This window comes from Rattus norvegicus, chromosome 20 (genome assembly GCF_036323735.1).
Source record: "Rattus norvegicus strain BN/NHsdMcwi chromosome 20, GRCr8, whole genome shotgun sequence".
NCBI lineage: Eukaryota > Metazoa > Chordata > Mammalia > Rodentia > Muridae > Rattus > Rattus norvegicus.
Window position 1 is genome coordinate 46,427,998 of NC_086038.1, and position 20,107 is coordinate 46,448,104.

Genomic DNA, 20,107 nt, shown 5'->3' on the forward strand with positions numbered 1-20,107 from the left:
TCTACTGTGTGTCTGCACGGGTTACTCTGCTGTGTGTCTCCCCGGGTTACTCTGCTGTGTGTCTGCACGGGTTACTCTGCTGTGTGTCTGCACGGGTTACTCTGCTGTGTGTCTGCACGGGTTACTCTGCTGTGTGTCTGCACGGGTTACTCTGCTGTGTGTCTGCACGGGTTACTCTGCTGTGTGTCTGCACGGGTTACTCTGCTGTGTGTCTGCACGGGTTACTCTGCTGTGTGTCTGCACGGGTTACTCTGCTGTGTGTCTGCACGGGTTACTCTGCTGTGTGTCTGCACGGGTTACTCTGCTGTGTGTCTGCACGGGTTACTCTGCTGTGTGTGTTTGCACGGGTTACTCTGCTGTGTGTCTGCACGGGTTACTCTGCTGTGTGTCTCCCCGGGTTACTCTGCTGTGTGTCCGCACGGGTTACTCTGTTGTGTGTCTGCACGGGTTACTCTGCTGTGTGTCTGCACGGGTTACTCTGCTGTGTGTCTGCACGGGTTACTCTGCTGTGTGTCTGCACGGGTTACTCTGCTCTGTGTCTGCACGGGTTACTCTGCTGTGTGTCTGCACGGGTTACTCTGCTGTGTGTCTGCACGGGTTACTCTGCTGTGTGTCTGCACGGGTTACTCTGCTGTGTGTCTCCCCGGGTTACTCTGCTGTGTGTCTGCACGGGTTACTCTGCTGTGTGTCTGCACGGGTTACTCTGCTGTGTGTCTCCCCGGGTTACTCTGCTGTGTGTCTGCACGGGTTACTCTGCTGTGTGTCTGCACGGGTTACTCTGCTGTGTGTCTGCACGGGTTACTCTGCTGTGTGTCTGCACGGGTTGCTCTGCTGTGTGTCTGCACGGGTTACTCTGCTGTGTGTCTCCCCGGGTTACTCTGCTGTGTGTCTGCACGGGTTACTCTGCTGTGTGTCTGCACGGGTTACTCTGCTGTGTGTCTGCACGGGTTACTCTGCTGTGTGTCTGCACGGGTTACTCTGCTGTGTGTCTGCACGGGTTACTCTGCTGTGTGTCTGCACGGGTTACTCTGCTGTGTGTCTGCACGGGTTACTCTGCTGTGTGTCTGCACGGGTTACTCTGCTGTGTGTCTCCCCGGGTTACTCTGCTGTGTCTGCACGGGTTACTCTGCTGTGTGTCTCCCCGGGTTACTCTGCTGTGTGTCTGCACGGGTTACTCTGCTGTGTGTCTGCACGGGTTACTCTGCTGTGTGTCTGCACGGGTTACTCTACTGTGTGTCTGCACGGGTTACTCTGCTGTGTGTCTCCCCGGGTTACTCTGCTGTGTGTCTGCACGGGTTACTCTGCTGTGTGTCTGCACGGGTTACTCTGCTGTGTGTCTGCACGGGTTACTCTGCTGTGTGTCTCCCCGGGTTATTCTGCTGTGTGTCTGCACGGGTTACTCTGCTGTGTGTCTGCACGGGTTACTCTGCTGTGTGTCTGCATGGGTTACTCTGCTGTGTGTCTGCACGGGTTACTCTGCTGTGTGTCTGCACGGGTTACTCTGCTGTGTGTCTGCACGGGTTACTCTGCTGTGTGTCTCCCCGGGTTACTCTGCTGTGTGTCTGCACGGGTTACTCTGCTGTGTGTCTGCACGGGTTACTCTGCTGTGTGTCTGCACGGGTTACTCTGCTGTGTGTCTGCACGGGTTACTCTGCTGTGTGTCTGCACGGGTTACTCTGCTGTGTGTCTGCACGGGTTACTCTGCTGTGTGTCTGCACGGGTTACTCTGCTGTGTGTCTCCCCGGGTTACTCTGCTGTGTCTGCACGGGTTACTCTGCTGTGTGTCTGCACGGGTTACTCTGCTGTGTGTCTGCACGGGTTACTCTGCTGTGTGTCTGCACGGGTTACTCTGCTGTGTGTCTCCCCGGGTTACTCTGCTGTGTCTGCACGGGTTACTCTGCTGTGTGTCTCCCCGGGTTACTCTGCTGTGTCTGCACGGGTTACTCTGCTGTGTCTGCACGGGTTACTCTGCTGTGTGTCTGCACGGGTTACTCTGCTGTGTGTCTGCACGGGTTACTCTGCTGTGTGTCTGCACGGGTTACTCTGCTGTGTGTCTCCCGGGTTACTCTGCTGTGTGTCTGCACGGGTTACTCTGCTGTGTGTCTGCACGGGTTACTCTGCTGTGTGTCTCCCCGGGTTACTCTGCTGTGTGTCTGCACGGGTTACTCTGCTGTGTGTCTGCACGGGTTACTCTGCTGTGTGTCTGCACGGGTTACTCTGCTGTGTGTCTGCACGGGTTACTCTGCTGTGTGTCTGCACGGGTTACTCTGCTGTGTGTCTCCCCGGGTTACTCTGCTGTGTGTCTGCACGGGTTACTCTGCTGTGTGTCTGCACGGGTTACTCTGCTGTGTGTCTGCACGGGTTACTCTGCTGTGTGTCTGCACGGGTTACTCTGCTGTGTGTCTGCACGGGTTACTCTGCTGTGTGTCTGCACGGGTTACTCTGCTGTGTGTCTGCACGGGTTACTCTGCTGTGTGTCTGCACGGGTTACTCTGCTGTGTGTCTGCACGGGTTACTCTGCTGTGTGTCTGCACGGGTTACTCTGCTGTGTGTCTGCACGGGTTACTCTGCTGTGTGTCTCCCCGGGTTACTCTGCTGTGTCTGCACGGGTTACTCTGCTGTGTGTCTCCCCGGGTTACTCTGCTGTGTGTCTGCACGGGTTACTCTGCTGTGTGTCTGCACGGGTTACTCTGCTGTGTGTCTGCACGGGTTACTCTACTGTGTGTCTGCACGGGTTACTCTGCTGTGTGTCTCCCCGGGTTACTCTGCTGTGTGTCTGCACGGGTTACTCTGCTGTGTGTCTGCACGGGTTACTCTGCTGTGTGTCTGCACGGGTTACTCTGCTGTGTGTCTGCACGGGTTACTCTGCTGTGTGTCTGCACGGGTTACTCTGCTGTGTGTCTGCACGGGTTACTCTGCTGTGTGTCTCCCCGGGTTACTCTGCTGTGTCTGCACGGGTTACTCTGCTGTGTGTCTGCACGGGTTACTCTGCTGTGTGTCTGCACGGGTTACTCTGCTGTGTGTCTGCACGGGTTACTCTGCTGTGTGTCTCCCCGGGTTACTCTGCTGTGTCTGCACGGGTTACTCTGCTGTGTGTCTCCCCGGGTTACTCTGCTGTGTCTGCACGGGTTACTCTGCTGTGTCTGCACGGGTTACTCTGCTGTGTGTCTGCACGGGTTACTCTGCTGTGTGTCTGCACGGGTTACTCTGCTGTGTGTCTGCACGGGTTACTCTGCTGTGTGTCTGCACGGGTTACTCTGCTGTGTGTCTGCACGGGTTACTCTGCTGTGTGTCTGCACGGGTTACTCTGCTGTGTGTCTGCACGGGTTACTCTGCTGTGTGTCTGCACGGGTTACTCTGCTGTGTGTCTGCACGGGTTACTCTGCTGTGTGTCTGCACGGGTTACTCTGCTGTGTGTCTGCACGGGTTACTCTGCTGTGTGTCTGCACGGGTTACTCTGCTGTGTGTCTGCACGGGTTACTCTGCTGTGTGTCTGCACGGGTTACTCTGCTGTGTGTGTTTGCACGGGTTACTCTGCTGTGTGTCTGCACGGGTTACTCTGCTGTGTGTCTCCCCGGGTTACTCTGCTGTGTGTCTGCACGGGTTACTCTGTTGTGTGTCTGCACGGGTTACTCTGCTGTGTGTCTGCACGGGTTACTCTGCTGTGTGTCTGCACGGGTTACTCTGCTGTGTGTCTGCACGGGTTACTCTGCTCTGTGTCTGCACGGGTTACTCTGCTGTGTGTCTGCACGGGTTACTCTGCTGTGTGTCTGCACGGGTTACTCTGCTGTGTGTCTGCACGGGTTACTCTGCTGTGTGTCTCCCCGGGTTACTCTGCTGTGTGTCTGCACGGGTTACTCTGCTGTGTGTCTGCACGGGTTACTCTGCTGTGTGTCTGCACGGGTTACTCTGCTGTGTGTCTGCACGGGTTACTCTGCTGTGTGTCTGCACGGGTTACTCTGCTGTGTGTCTCCCCGGGTTACTCTGCTGTGTGTCTGCACGGGTTACTCTGCTGTGTGTCTGCACGGGTTACTCTGCTGTGTGTCTGCACGGGTTACTCTGCTGTGTGTCTGCACGGGTTACTCTGCTGTGTGTCTGCACGGGTTACTCTGCTGTGTGTCTGCACGGGTTACTCTGCTGTGTGTCTGCACGGGTTACTCTGCTGTGTGTCTGCACGGGTTACTCTGCTGTGTGTCTCCCCGGGTTACTCTGCTGTGTCTGCACGGGTTACTCTGCTGTGTGTCTCCCCGGGTTACTCTGCTGTGTGTCTGCACGGGTTACTCTGCTGTGTGTCTGCACGGGTTACTCTGCTGTGTGTCTGCACGGGTTACTCTACTGTGTGTCTGCACGGGTTACTCTGCTGTGTGTCTCCCCGGGTTACTCTGCTGTGTGTCTGCACGGGTTACTCTGCTGTGTGTCTGCACGGGTTACTCTGCTGTGTGTCTGCACGGGTTACTCTGCTGTGTGTCTGCACGGGTTACTCTGCTGTGTGTCTGCACGGGTTACTCTGCTGTGTGTCTGCACGGGTTACTCTGCTGTGTGTCTGCACGGGTTACTCTGCTGTGTGTCTGCACGGGTTACTCTGCTGTGTGTCTGCACGGGTTACTCTGCTGTGTGTCTGCACGGGTTACTCTGCTGTGTGTCTGCACGGGTTACTCTGCTGTGTGTGTTTGCACGGGTTACTCTGCTGTGTGTCTGCACGGGTTACTCTGCTGTGTGTCTCCCCGGGTTACTCTGCTGTGTGTCCGCACGGGTTACTCTGTTGTGTGTCTGCACGGGTTACTCTGCTGTGTGTCTGCACGGGTTACTCTGCTGTGTGTCTGCACGGGTTACTCTGCTGTGTGTCTGCACGGGTTACTCTGCTCTGTGTCTGCACGGGTTACTCTGCTGTGTGTCTGCACGGGTTACTCTGCTGTGTGTCTGCACGGGTTACTCTGCTGTGTGTCTGCACGGGTTACTCTGCTGTGTGTCTCCCGGGTTACTCTGCTGTGTGTCTGCACGGGTTACTCTGCTGTGTGTCTGCACGGGTTACTCTGCTGTGTGTCTCCCCGGGTTACTCTGCTGTGTGTCTGCACGGGTTACTCTGCTGTGTGTCTGCACGGGTTACTCTGCTGTGTGTCTGCACGGGTTACTCTGCTGTGTGTCTGCACGGGTTGCTCTGCTGTGTGTCTGCACGGGTTACTCTGCTGTGTGTCTCCCCGGGTTACTCTGCTGTGTGTCTGCACGGGTTACTCTGCTGTGTGTCTGCACGGGTTACTCTGCTGTGTGTCTGCACGGGTTACTCTGCTGTGTGTCTGCACGGGTTACTCTGCTGTGTGTCTGCACGGGTTACTCTGCTGTGTGTCTGCACGGGTTACTCTGCTGTGTGTCTGCACGGGTTACTCTGCTGTGTGTCTGCACGGGTTACTCTGCTGTGTGTCTCCCCGGGTTACTCTGCTGTGTCTGCACGGGTTACTCTGCTGTGTGTCTCCCCGGGTTACTCTGCTGTGTGTCTGCACGGGTTACTCTGCTGTGTGTCTGCACGGGTTACTCTGCTGTGTGTCTGCACGGGTTACTCTACTGTGTGTCTGCACGGGTTACTCTGCTGTGTGTCTCCCCGGGTTACTCTGCTGTGTGTCTGCACGGGTTACTCTGCTGTGTGTCTGCACGGGTTACTCTGCTGTGTGTCTGCACGGGTTACTCTGCTGTGTGTCTCCCCGGGTTATTCTGCTGTGTGTCTGCACGGGTTACTCTGCTGTGTGTCTGCACGGGTTACTCTGCTGTGTGTCTGCATGGGTTACTCTGCTGTGTGTCTGCACGGGTTACTCTGCTGTGTGTCTGCACGGGTTACTCTGCTGTGTGTCTGCACGGGTTACTCTGCTGTGTGTCTCCCCGGGTTACTCTGCTGTGTGTCTGCACGGGTTACTCTGCTGTGTGTCTGCACGGGTTACTCTGCTGTGTGTCTGCACGGGTTACTCTGCTGTGTGTCTGCACGGGTTACTCTGCTGTGTGTCTGCACGGGTTACTCTGCTGTGTGTCTGCACGGGTTACTCTGCTGTGTGTCTGCACGGGTTACTCTGCTGTGTGTCTCCCCGGGTTACTCTGCTGTGTCTGCACGGGTTACTCTGCTGTGTGTCTGCACGGGTTACTCTGCTGTGTGTCTGCACGGGTTACTCTGCTGTGTGTCTGCACGGGTTACTCTGCTGTGTGTCTCCCCGGGTTACTCTGCTGTGTCTGCACGGGTTACTCTGCTGTGTGTCTCCCCGGGTTACTCTGCTGTGTCTGCACGGGTTACTCTGCTGTGTCTGCACGGGTTACTCTGCTGTGTGTCTGCACGGGTTACTCTGCTGTGTGTCTGCACGGGTTACTCTGCTGTGTGTCTGCACGGGTTACTCTGCTGTGTGTCTGCACGGGTTACTCTGCTGTGTGTCTGCACGGGTTACTCTGCTGTGTGTCTGCACGGGTTACTCTGCTGTGTGTCTGCACGGGTTACTCTGCTGTGTGTCTGCACGGGTTACTCTGCTGTGTGTCTGCACGGGTTACTCTGCTGTGTGTCTGCACGGGTTACTCTGCTGTGTGTCTGCACGGGTTACTCTGCTGTGTGTCTGCACGGGTTACTCTGCTGTGTGTCTGCACGGGTTACTCTGCTGTGTGTCTGCACGGGTTACTCTGCTGTGTGTGTTTGCACGGGTTACTCTGCTGTGTGTCTGCACGGGTTACTCTGCTGTGTGTCTCCCCGGGTTACTCTGCTGTGTGTCTGCACGGGTTACTCTGCTGTGTGTCTGCACGGGTTACTCTGCTGTGTGTCTGCACGGGTTACTCTGCTGTGTGTCTGCACGGGTTACTCTGCTGTGTGTCTGCACGGGTTACTCTGCTCTGTGTCTGCACGGGTTACTCTGCTGTGTGTCTGCACGGGTTACTCTGCTGTGTGTCTGCACGGGTTACTCTGCTGTGTGTCTGCACGGGTTACTCTGCTGTGTGTCTCCCGGGTTACTCTGCTGTGTGTCTGCACGGGTTACTCTGCTGTGTGTCTGCACGGGTTACTCTGCTGTGTGTCTGCACGGGTTACTCTGCTGTGTGTCTGCACGGGTTACTCTGCTGTGTGTCTGCACGGGTTACTCTGCTGTGTGTCTGCACGGGTTACTCTGCTGTGTGTCTGCACGGGTTACTCTGCTGTGTGTCTGCACGGGTTACTCTGCTGTGTGTCTGCACGGGTTACTCTGCTGTGTGTCTGCACGGGTTACTCTGCTGTGTGTCTGCACGGGTTACTCTGCTGTGTGTCTGCACGGGTTACTCTGCTGTGTGTCTCCCCGGGTTACTCTGCTGTGTCTGCACGGGTTACTCTGCTGTGTGTCTCCCCGGGTTACTCTGCTGTGTCTGCACGGGTTACTCTGCTGTGTGTCTGCACGGGTTACTCTGCTGTGTGTCTGCACGGGTTACTCTGCTGTGTGTCTGCACGGGTTACTCTGCCGTGTGTCTGCACGGGTTACTCTGCTGTGTGTCTGCACGGGTTACTCTGCTGTGTGTCTGCACGGGTTACTCTGCTGTGTGTCTGCACGGGTTACTCTGCTGTGTGTCTGCACGGGTTACTCTGCTGTGTGTCTGCACGGGTTACTCTGCTGTGTGTCTGCACGGGTTACTCTGCTGTGTGTCTGCACGGGTTACTCTGCTGTGTGTCTGCACGGGTTACTCTGCTGTGTGTCTGCACGGGTTACTCTGCTGTGTCTGCACGTGTTACTCTGCTGTGTGTCTGCACGTGTTACTCTGCTGTGTGTCTGCACGGGTTACTCTGCTGTGTGTCTGCACGGGTTACTCTGCTGTGTGTCTGCACGGGTTACTCTGCTGTGTGTCTGCACGGGTTACTCTGCTGTGTGTCTGCACCGGTTACTCTGCTGTGTGTCTCCCCGGGTTACTCTACTGTGTGTCTCCCCGGGTTACTCTGCTGTGTGTCTGCACGGGTTACTCTGCTGTGTCTGCACGTGTTACTCTGCTGTGTGTCTCCACGTGTTACTCTGCTGTGTGTCTGCACGGGTTACTCTGCTGTGTGTCTGCACGGGTTACTCTGCTGTGTGTCTGCACGGGTTACTCTGCTGTGTGTCTGCAGGGGTTACTCTGCTGTGTGTCTGCACGGGTTACTCTGCTGTGTGTCTGCACGGGTTACTCTGCTGTGTGTCTGCACGGGTTACTCTGCTGTGTCTGCACGGGTTACTCTGCTGTGTCTGCACGGGTTACTCTGCTGTGTGTCTGCACGGGTTACTCTGCTGTGTGTCTGCACGGGTTACTCTGCTGTGTGTCTGCACGGGTTACTCTGCTGTGTGTCTGCACGGGTTACTCTGCTGTGTGTCTGCACGGGTTACTCTGCTGTGTGTCTGCACGGGTTACTCTGCTGTGTGTCTGCACGGGTTACTCTGCTGTGTGTCTGCACGGGTTACTCTGCTGTGTGTCTGCACGGGTTACTCTGCTGTGTGTCTGCACGGGTTACTCTGCTGTGTGTCTGCACGGGTTACTCTGCTGTGTGTCTGCACGGGTTACTCTGCTGTGTGTCTGCACGGGTTACTCTGCTGTGTGTCTCCCGGGTTACTCTGCTGTGTGTCTCCCCGGGTTACTCTGCTGTGTCTGCACGGGTTACTCTGCTGTGTGTCTGCACGGGTTACTCTGCTGTGTGTCTGCACGGGTTACTCTGCTGTGTGTCTGCACGGGTTACTCTGCTGTGTGTCTGCACGGGTTACTCTGCTGTGTGTCTCCCCGGGTTACTCTGTTGTGTCTGCACGGGTTACTCTGCTGTGTGTCTGCACGGGTTACTCTGCTGTGTGTCTCCCTGGGTTACTCTGCTGTGTGTCTCCCCGGGTTACTCTGCTGTGTCTGCACGGGTTACTCTGCTGTGTGTCTGCACGGGTTACTCTGCTGTGTGTCTGCACGGGTTACTCTGCTGTGTGTCTGCACGGGTTACTCTGCTGTGTCTGCACGGGTTACTCCTCTGTGTGTCTGCACGGGTTACTCTGCTGTGTGTCTCCCCGGGTTACTCTGCTGTGTGTCTGCACGGGTTACTCTGCTGTGTGTCTGCACGGGTTACTCTGCTGTGTGTCTGCACGGGTTACTCTGCTGTGTCTGCACGGGTTACTCTGCTGTGTCTGCACGGGTTACTCTGCTGTGTGTCTCCCCGGGTTACTCTGCTGTGTGTCTGCACGGGTTACTCTGCTGTGTGTCTGCACGGGTTACTCTGCTGTGTGTCTGCACGGGTTACTCTGCTGTGTCTGCACGGGTTACTCTGCTGTGTGTCTGCACGGGTTACTCTGCTGTGTCTGCACGTGTTACTCTGCTGTGTGTCTGCACGTGTTACTCTGCTGTGTGTCTGCACGGGTTACTCTGCTGTGTGTCTGCACGGGTTACTCTGCTGTGTGTCTGCACGGGTTACTCTGCTGTGTGTCTGCACGGGTTACTCTGCTGTGTGTCTGCACGGGTTACTCTCCTGTGTGTCTGCACGGGTTACTCTGCTGTGTGTCTGCACGGGTTACTCTGCTGTGTGTCTGCACGGGTTACTCTGCTGTGTGTCTGCACGGGTTACTCTGCTGTGTCTGCACGGGTTACTCTGCTGTGTGTCTGCACGGGTTACTCTGCTGTGTGTCTGCACGGGTTACTCTGCTGTGTGTCTGCACGGGTTACTCTGCTGTGTGTCTGCACGGGTTACTCTGCTGTGTGTCTGCACGGGTTACTCTGCTGTGTGTCTGCACGGGTTACTCTGCTGTGTGTCTGCACGGGTTACTCTGCTGTGTGTCTCCCCGGGTTACTCTGCTGTGTGTCTCCCCGGGTTACTCTGCTGTGTCTGCACGGGTTACTCTGCTGTGTGTCTGCACGGGTTACTCTGCTGTGTGTCTGCACGGGTTACTCTGCTGTGTGTCTGCACGGGTTACTCTGCTGTGTGTCTGCACGGGTTACTCTGCTGTGTGTCTCCCCGGGTTACTCTGTTGTGTCTGCACGGGTTACTCTGCTGTGTGTCTGCACGGGTTACTCTGCTGTGTCTGCACGGGTTACTCTGCTGTGTGTCTGCACGGGTTACTCTGCTGTGTGTCTGCACGGGTTACTCTGCTGTGTGTCTGCACGGGTTACTCTGCTGTGTGTCTGCACGGGTTACTCTGCTGTGTCTGCACGGGTTACTCTGCTGTGTCTGCACGGGTTACTCTGCTGTGTGTCTCCCCGGGTTACTCTGCTGTGTGTCTGCACGGGTTACTCTGCTGTGTGTCTGCACGGGTTACTCTGCTGTGTGTCTGCACGGGTTACTCTGCTGTGTCTGCACGGGTTACTCTGCTGTGTGTCTGCACGGGTTACTCTGCTGTGTCTGCACGTGTTACTCTGCTGTGTGTCTGCACGTGTTACTCTGCTGTGTGTCTGCACGGGTTACTCTGCTGTGTGTCTGCACGGGTTACTCTGCTGTGTCTGCACGGGTTACTCTGCTGTGTGTCTGCACGGGTTACTCTGCTGTGTGTCTGCACGGGTTACTCTGCTGTGTGTCTGCACGGGTTACTCTGCTGTGTGTCTGCACGGGTTACTCTGCTGTGTCTGCACGGGTTACTCTGCTGTGTGTCTGCACGGGTTACTCTGCTGTGTGTCTCCCCGGGTTACTCTGCTGTGTGTCTCCCCGGGTTACTCTGCTGTGTGTCTGCACGGGTTACTCTGCTGTGTCTGCACGGGTTACTCTGCTGTGTGTCTGCACGGGTTACTCTGCTGTGTGTCTGCACGGGTTACTCTGCTGTGTGTCTGCACGGGTTACTCTGCTGTGTGTCTGCACGGGTTACTCTGCTGTGTCTGCACGGGTTACTCTGCTGTGTGTCTGCACGGGTTACTCTGCTGTGTGTCTCCCCGGGTTACTCTGCTGTGTGTCTGCACGGGTTACTCTGCTGTGTGTCTCCCCGGGTTACTCTGCTGTGTGTCTGCACGGGTTACTCTGCTGTGTGTCTGCACGGGTTACTCTGCTGTGTGTCTGCACGGGTTACTCTGCTGTGTCTGCACGGGTTACTCTGCTGTGTGTCTGCACGGGTTACTCTGCTGTGTGTCTGCACGGGTTACTCTGCTGTGTGTCTGCACGGGTTACTCTGCTGTGTGTCTGCACGGGTTACTCTGCTGTGTCTCCCCGGGTTACTCTGCTGTGTGTCTGCACGGGTTACTCTGCTGTGTGTCTGCACGGGTTACTCTGCTGTGTGTCTGCACGGGTTACTCTGCTGTGTGTCTGCACGGGTTACTCTGCTGTGTGTCTGCACGGGTTACTCTGCTGTGTGTCTGCACGGGTTACTCTGCTGTGTGTCTGCACGGGTTACTCTGCTGTGTCTGCACGGGTTACTCTGCTGTGTCTGCACGGGTTACTCTGCTGTGTGTCTGCATGGGTTACTCTGCTGTGTGTCTGCACGGGTTACTCTGCTGTGTGTCTGCACGGGTTACTCTGCTGTGTGTCTGCACGGGTTACTCTGCTGTGTGTCTGCACGGGTTACTCTGCTGTGTGTCTGCACGGGTTACTCTGCTGTGTGTCTTCACGGGTTACTCTGCTGTGTGTCTGCACGGGTTACTCTGCTGTGTGTCTGCACGGGTTACTCTGCTGTGTGTCTGCACGGGTTACTCTGCTGTGTGTCTGCACGGGTTACTCTGCTGTGTGTCTGCACGGGTTACTCTGCTGTGTGTCTGCACGGGTTACTCTGCTGTGTGTCTGCACGGGTTACTCTGCTGTGTGTCTCCCCGGGTTACTCTGTTGTGTGTCTCCCCGGGTTACTCTGCTGTGTCTGCACGGGTTACTCTGCTGTGTGTCTGCACGGGTTACTCTGCTGTGTGTCTGCACGGGTTAGTCTGCTGTGTGTCTGCACGGGTTACTCTGCTGTGTGTCTGCACGGGTTACTCTGCTGTGTGTCTCCCCGGGTTACTCTGTTGTGTCTGCACGGGTTACTCTGCTGTGAGTCTGCACGGGTTACTCTGCTGTGTCTGCACGGGTTACTCTGCTGTGTGTCTGCACGGGTTACTCTGCTGTGTGTCTCCCCGGGTTACTCTGCTGTGTGTCTGCACGGGTTACTCTGCTGTGTGTCTGCACGGGTTACTCTGCTGTGTGTCTGCACGGGTTACTCTGCTGTGTGTCTGCACGGGTTACTCTGCTGTGTCTGCACGGGTTACTCTGCTGTGTGTCTGCACGGGTTACTCTGCTGTGTGTCTCCCCGGGTTACTCTGCTGTGTGTCTGCACGGGTTACTCTGCTGTGTGTCTGCACGGGTTACTCTGCTGTGTGTCTGCACGGGTTACTCTGCTGTGTCTGCACGGGTTACTCTGCTGTGTGTCTGCACGGGTTACTCTGCTGTGTCTGCACGTGTTACTCTGCTGTGTGTCTGCACGTGTTACTCTGCTGTGTGTCTGCACGGGTTACTCTGCTGTGTGTCTGCACGGGTTACTCTGCTGTGTGTCTGCACGGGTTACTCTGCTGTGTGTCTGCAGGGGTTACTCTGCTGTGTGTCTGCACGGGTTACTCTGCTGTGTGTCTGCACGGGTTACTCTGCTGTGTGTCTGCACGGGTTACTCTGCTGTGTCTGCACGGGTTACTCTGCTGTGTCTGCACGGGTTACTCTGCTGTGTGTCTGCACGGGTTACTCTGCTGTGTGTCTGCACGGGTTACTCTGCTGTGTGTCTGCACGGGTTACTCTGCTGTGTGTCTGCACGGGTTACTCTGCTGTGTGTCTGCACGGGTTACTCTGCTGTGTGTCTGCACGGGTTACTCTGCTGTGTGTCTGCACGGGTTACTCTGCTGTGTGTCTGCACGGGTTACTCTGCTGTGTGTCTGCACGGGTTACTCTGCTGTGTGTCTGCACGGGTTACTCTGCTGTGTGTCTGCACGGGTTACTCTGCTGTGTGTCTGCACGGGTTACTCTGCTGTGTGTCTGCACGGGTTACTCTGCTGTGTGTCTCCCTGGGTTACTCTGCTGTGTGTCTCCCCGGGTTACTCTGCTGTGTCTGCACGGGTTACTCTGCTGTGTGTCTGCACGGGTTACTCTGCTGTGTGTCTGCACGGGTTACTCTGCTGTGTGTCTGCACGGGTTACTCTGCTGTGTGTCTGCACGGGTTACTCTGCTGTGTGTCTCCCCGGGTTACTCTGCTGTGTCTGCACGGGTTACTCTGCTGTGTGTCTGCACGGGTTACTCTGCTGTGTGTCTGCACGGGTTACTCTGCTGTGTGTCTGCACGGGTTACTCTGCTGTGTCTGCACGGGTTACTCTGCTGTGTCTGCACGGGTTACTCTGCTGTGTGTCTCCCCGGGTTACTCTGCTGTGTGTCTGCACGGGTTACTCTGCTGTGTGTCTGCACGGGTTACTCTGCTGTGTGTCTGCACGGGTTACTCTGCTGTGTCTGCACGGGTTACTCTGCTGTGTGTCTGCACGGGTTACTCTGCTGTGTCTGCACGTGTTACTCTGCTGTGTGTCTGCATGTGTTACTCTGCTGTGTGTCTGCACGGGTTACTCTGCTGTGTGTCTGCACGGGTTACTCTGCTGTGTGTCTGCACGGGTTACTCTGCTGTGTGTCTGCAGGGGTTACTCTGCTGTGTGTCTGCACGGGTTACTCTGCTGTGTGTCTGCACGGGTTACTCTGCTGTGTGTCTGCACGGGTTACTCTGCTGTGTCTGCACGGGTTACTCTGCTGTGTCTGCACGGGTTACTCTGCTGTGTGTCTGCACGGGTTACTCTGCTGTGTGTCTGCACGGGTTACTCTCCTGTGTGTCTGCACGGGTTACTCTGCTGTGTGTCTGCACGGGTTACTCTGCTGTGTGTCTGCACGGGTTACTCTGCTGTGTGTCTGCACGGGTTACTCTGCTGTGTGTCTGCACGGGTTACTCTGCTGTGTGTCTGCACGGGTTACTCTGCTGTGTGTCTGCACGGGTTACTCTGCTGTGTGTCTGCACGGGTTACTCTGCTGTGTGTCTGCACGGGTTACTCTGCTGTGTGTCTGCACGGGTTACTCTGCTGTGTGTCTGCACGGGTTACTCTGCTGTGTGTCTCCCCGGGTTACTCTGCTGTGTGTCTCCCCGGGTTACTCTGCTGTGTCTGCACGGGTTACTCTGCTGTGTGTCTGCACGGGTTACTCTGCTGTGTGTCTGCACGGGTTACTCTGCTGTGTGTCTGCACGGGTTACTCTGCTGTGTGTCTCCCCGGGTTACTCTGTTGTGTCTGCACGGGTTACTCTGCTGTGTGTCTGCACGGGTTACTCTGCTGTGTCTGCACGGGTTACTCTGCTGTGTGTCTGCACGGGTTACTCTGCTGTGTGTCTGCACGGGTTACTCTGCTGTGTGTCTGCACGGGTTACTCTGCTGTGTGTCTGCACGGGTTACTCTGCTGTGTCTGCACGGGTTACTCTGCTGTGTCTGCACGGGTTACTCTGCTGTGTGTCTCCCCGGGTTACTCTGCTGTGTGTCTGCACGGGTTACTCTGCTGTGTGTCTGCACGGGTTACTCTGCTGTGTGTCTGCACGGGTTACTCTGCTGTGTCTGCACGGGTTACTCTGCTGTGTGTCTGCACGGGTTACTCTGCTGTGTCTGCACGTGTTACTCTGCTGTGTGTCTGCACGTGTTACTCTGCTGTGTGTCTGCACGGGTTACTCTGCTGTGTGTCTGCACGGGTTACTCTGCTGTGTGTCTGCACGGGTTACTCTGCTGTGTGTCTGCAGGGGTTACTCTGCTGTGTGTCTGCACGGGTTACTCTGCTGTGTGTCTGCACGGGTTACTCTGCTGTGTGTCTGCACGGGTTACTCTGCTGTGTCTGCACGGGTTACTCTGCTGTGTCTGCACGGGTTACTCTGCTGTGTGTCTGCACGGGTTACTCTGCTGTGTGTCTGCACGGGTTACTCTGCTGTGTGTCTGCACGGGTTACTCTGCTGTGTGTCTGCACGGGTTACTCTGCTGTGTGTCTGCACGGGTTACTCTGCTGTGTGTCTCCCCGGGTTACTCTGCTGTGTGTCTCCCCGGGTTACTCTGCTGTGTGTCTGCACGGGTTACTCTGCTGTGTCTGCACGTGTTACTCTGCTGTGTGTCTGCACGTGTTACTCTGCTGTGTGTCTGCACGGGTTACTCTGCTGTGTGTCTGCACGGGTTACTCTGCTGTGTGTCTGCACGGGTTACTCTGCTGTGTGTCTGCACGGGTTACTCTGCTGTGTGTCTGCACGGGTTACTCTGCTGTGTCTGCACGGGTTACTCTGCTGTGTGTCTGCACGGGTTACTCTGCTGTGTGTCTGCACGGGTTACTCTGCTGTGTGTCTCCACGGGTTACTCTGCTGTGTGTCTGCACGGGTTACTCTGCTGTGTGTCTGCACGGGTTACTCTGCTGTGTGTCTGCACGGGTTACTCTGCTGTGTGTCTGCACGGGTTACTCTGCTGTGTCTGCACGGGTTACTCTGCTGTGTGTCTGCACGGGTTACTCTGCTGTGTGTCTGCACGGGTTACTCTGCTGTGTCTGCACGGGTTACTCTGCTGTGTGTCTGCACGGGTTACTCTGCTGTGTGTCTGCACGGGTTACTCTGCTGTGTGTCTGCACGGGTTACTCTGCTGTGTCTGCACGGGTTACTCTGCTGTGTGTCTCCCCGGGTTACTCTGCTGTGTGTCTGCACGGGTTACTCTGCTGTGTGTCTGCACGGGTTACTCTGCTGTGTGTCTCCCCGGGTTACTCTGCTGTGTGTCTGCACGGGTTACTCTGCTGTGTGTCTGCACGGGTTACTCTGCTGTGTGTCTGCACGGGTTACTCTGCTGTGTGTCTGCACGGGTTACTCTGCTGTGTGTCTGCACGGGTTACTCTGCTGTGTGTCTGCACGGGTTACTCTGCTGTGTCTGCACGGGTTACTCTGCTGTGTGTCTGCACGGGTTACTCTGCTGTGTGTCTGCACGGGTTACTCTGCTGTGTGTCTGCACGGGTTACTCTGCTGTGTCTGCACGGGTTACTCTGCTGTGTGTCTGCACGGGTTACTCTGCTGTGTGTCTGCACGGGTTACTCTGCTGTGTCTGCACGGGTTACTCTGCTGTGTGTCTGCACGGGTTACTCTGCTGTGTGTCTGCACGGGTTACTCTGCTGTGTGTCTGCACGGGTTACTCTGCTGTGTCTGCACGGGTTACTCTGCTGTGTGTCTCCCCGGGTTACTCTGCTGTGTGTCTGCACGGGTTACTCTGCTGTGTGTCTGCACGGGTTACTCTGCTGTGTGTCTCCCCGGGTTACTCTGCTGTGTGTCTGCACGGGTTACTCTGCTGTGTGTCTGCACGGGTTACTCTGCTGTGTGTCTGCACGGGTTACTCTGCTGTGTGTCTGCACGGGTTACTCTGCTGTGTGTCTGCACGGGTTACTGTGCTGTGTGTCTGCACGGGTTACTCTGCTGTGTCTGCACGGGTTACTCTGCTGTGTGTCTGCACGGGTTACTCTGCTGTGTGTCTGCACGGGTTACTCTGCTGTGTGTCTGCACGGGTTACTCTGCTGTGTCTGCACGGGTTACTCTGCTGTGTCTGCACGGGTTACTCTGCTGTGTGTCTGCTCGGGTTACTCTGCTGTGTGTCTGCACGGGTTACTCTGCTGTGTGTCTGCACGGGTTACTCTGCTGTGTGTCTGCACGGGTTACTCTGCTGTGTGTCTGCACGGGTTACTCTGCTGTGTGTCTCCCCGGGTTACTCTGCTGTGTGTCTCCCCGGGTTACTCTGCTGTGTCTGCACGGGTTACTCTGCTGTGTGTCTGCACGGGTTACTCTGCTGTGTGTCTGCACGGGTTACTCTGCTGTGTGTCTGCACGGGTTACTCTGCTGTGTGTCTGCACGGGTTACTCTGCTGTGTGTCTCCCCGGGTTACTCTGTTGTGTCTGCACGGGTTACTCTGCTGTGTGTCTGCACGGGTTACTCTGCTGTGTCTGCACGGGTTACTCTGCTGTGTGTCTGCACGGGTTACTCTGCTGTGTGTCTGCACGGGTTACTCTGCTGTGTGTCTGCACGGGTTACTCTGCTGTGTGTCTGCACGGGTTACTCTGCTGTGTCTGCACGGGTTACTCTGCTGTGTCTGCACGGGTTACTCTGCTGTGTGTCTCCCCGGGTTACTCTGCTGTGTGTCTGCACGGGTTACTCTGCTGTGTGTCTGCACGGGTTACTCTGCTGTGTGTCTGCACGGGTTACTCTGCTGTGTCTGCACGGGTTACTCTGCTGTGTGTCTGCACGGGTTACTCTGCTGTGTCTGCACGTGTTACTCTGCTGTGTGTCTGCACGTGTTACTCTGCTGTGTGTCTGCACGGGTTACTCTGCTGTGTGTCTGCACGGGTTACTCTGCTGTGTGTCTGCACGGGTTACTCTGCTGTGTGTCTGCAGGGGTTACTCTGCTGTGTGTCTGCACGGGTTACTCTGCTGTGTGTCTGCACGGGTTACTCTGCTGTGTGTCTGCACGGGTTACTCTGCTGTGTCTGCACGGGTTACTCTGCTGTGTCTGCACGGGTTACTCTGCTGTGTGTCTGCACGGGTTACTCTGCTGTGTGTCTGCACGGGTTACTCTGCTGTGTGTCTGCACGGGTTACTCTGCTGTGTGTCTGCACGGGTTACTCTGCTGTGTGTCTGCACGGGTTACTCTGCTGTGTGTCTCCCCGGGTTACTCTGCTGTGTGTCTCCCGGGTTACTCTGCTGTGTGTCTGCACGGGTTACTCTGCTGTGTCTGCACGTGTTACTCTGCTGTGTGTCTGCACGTGTTACTCTGCTGTGTGTCTGCACGGGTTACTCTGCTGTGTGTCTGCACGGGTTACTCTGCTGTGTGTCTGCACGGGTTACTCTGCTGTGTGTCTGCACGGGTTACTCTGCTGTGTGTCTGCACGGGTTACTCTGCTGTGTCTGCACGGGTTACTCTGCTGTGTGTCTGCACGGGTTACTCTGCTGTGTGTCTGCACGGGTTACTCTGCTGTGTGTCTGCACGGGTTACTCTGCTGTGTGTCTGCACGGGTTACTCTGCTGTGTGTCTGCACGGGTTACTCTGCTGTGTGTCTGCACGGGTTACTCTGCTGTGTGTCTGCACGGGTTACTCTGCTGTGTCTGCACGGGTTACTCTGCTGTGTGTCTGCACGGGTTACTCTGCTGTGTGTCTGCACGGGTTACTCTGCTGTGTCTGCACGGGTTACTCTGCTGTGTGTCTGCACGGGTTACTCTGCTGTGTGTCTGCACGGGTTACTCTGCTGTGTGTCTGCACGGGTTACTCTGCTGTGTCTGCACGGGTTACTCTGCTGTGTGTCTCCCCGGGTTACTCTGCTGTGTGTCTGCACGGGTTACTCTGCTGTGTGTCTGCACGGGTTACTCTGCTGTGTGTCTCCCCGGGTTACTCTGCTGTGTGTCTGCACGGGTTACTCTGCTGTGTGTCTGCACGGGTTACTCTGCTGTGTGTCTGCACGGGTTACTCTGCTGTGTGTCTGCACGGGTTACTCTGCTGTGTGTCTGCACGGGTTACTCTGCTGTGTGTCTGCACGGGTTACTCTGCTGTGTCTGCACGGGTTACTCTGCTGTGTGTCTGCACGGGTTACTCTGCTGTGTGTCTGCACGGGTTACTCTGCTGTGTGTCTGCACGGGTTACTCTGCTGTGTCTGCACGGGTTACTCTGCTGTGTCTGCACGGGTTACTCTGCTGTGTGTCTGCACGGGTTACTCTGCTGTGTGTCTCCCCGGGTTACTCTGCTGTGTGTCTGCACGGGTTACTCTGCTGTGTGTCTCCCCGGGTTACTCTGCTGTGTGTCTGCACGGGTTACTCTGCTGTGTGTCTGCACGGGTTACTCTGCTGTGTGTCTGCACGGGTTACTCTGCTGTGTCTGCACGGGTTACTCTGCTGTGTGTCTGCACGGGTTACTCTGCTGTGTGTCTGCACGGGTTACTCTGCTGTGTGTCTGCACGGGTTACTCTGCTGTGTGTCTGCACAGGTTACTCTGCTGTGTGTCTCCCCGGGTTACTCTGCTGTGTGTCTGCACGGGTTACTCTGCTGTGTGTCTGCACGGGTTACTCTGCTGTGTGTCTGCACGGGTTACTCTGCTGTGTGTCTGCACGGGTTACTCTGCTGTGTGTCTCCCCGGGTTACTCTGCTGTGTGTCTCCCCGGGTTACTTTGCTGTGTGTCTGCACTGGTTACTCTGCTGTGTGTCTGCACGGGTTACTCTGCTGTGTGTCTGCACGGGTTACTCTGCTGTGTCTGCACGGGTTACTCTGCTGTGTGTCTGCACGGGTTACTCTGCTGTGTGTCTGCACGGGTTACTCTGCTGTGTGTCTGCACGGGTTACTCTGCTGTGTGTCTGCACGGGTTACTCTGCTGTGTGTCTGCACGTGTCAGCCATTCCATCTGTGACTCTGACGGCATGAAACGCACAAGCACACGTGAAGGCACGACACCTCTGCATACAAGGAAAGGAAACGAGGAGGCTGAGGCCGCGGCTCGGTGCTTAAGAGCACTCCCTGTTTGTGCAGAGGATCCGGGTTTGGGGCCCAGCACCACCCAGCAGTGCAGGAGCATCCACAACTCCAGTTTCAAAAGACCTAACGCCTTCTTCTGACCTCTGAGGGCGCCAAGCACATACATGGTGCACATCTATGCGTGAAGTCAAGCAACTCGTACACATAAAATAAATTATCGTTATTAAGAAGAGGTGGCTGGAGAAATGGCTCAGTGGTGAAGAACAACACCTGATCTTTCTGGGATCCAAATTTACTTCCTGGCACCCATATGAGGAGGCTCGAAACCACCCGTAAGCCCAGCTCCAGGGGATCTGATGCCTCTGACCTCTACAGGCACCTGCGCTCATGCGCACACACCCGCACATCCATACCCCCACACACACATAACTAAAAATAATAAAAATGATGCTTTAAAATTTGAAAATAAATGGGGTTGTTTTAAAAAATCAGTGAATTCTGTACACGATTCCAAAGATGCTTCAAGTAGTGTTTACTTTTAGGAAGCAGGTCAATAGGTAGGTAATTAGATAGATAGATAGATAGATAGATAGATAGATAGATAGATAGATAGATAGGAAGGTAGGTAGGTAGGTAGATAGGTAGATAGGTAGGTAATTAGATAGATAGATAGATAGATAGATAGATAGATAGATAGATAGATAGATAGATAGATAGATAGATAGATA

At 55.8% G+C, this 20,107-nt stretch overlaps 1 protein-coding gene across 10 annotated transcripts in view; it reads left to right on the forward strand.

The window, feature by feature from the left end:
* Window positions 1-20,107, forward strand: part of Ak9 (adenylate kinase 9) — a 216,438-nt gene that overhangs the window by 120,898 nt on the left and 75,433 nt on the right. The gene's annotated exons all lie outside the window — the stretch shown is intronic.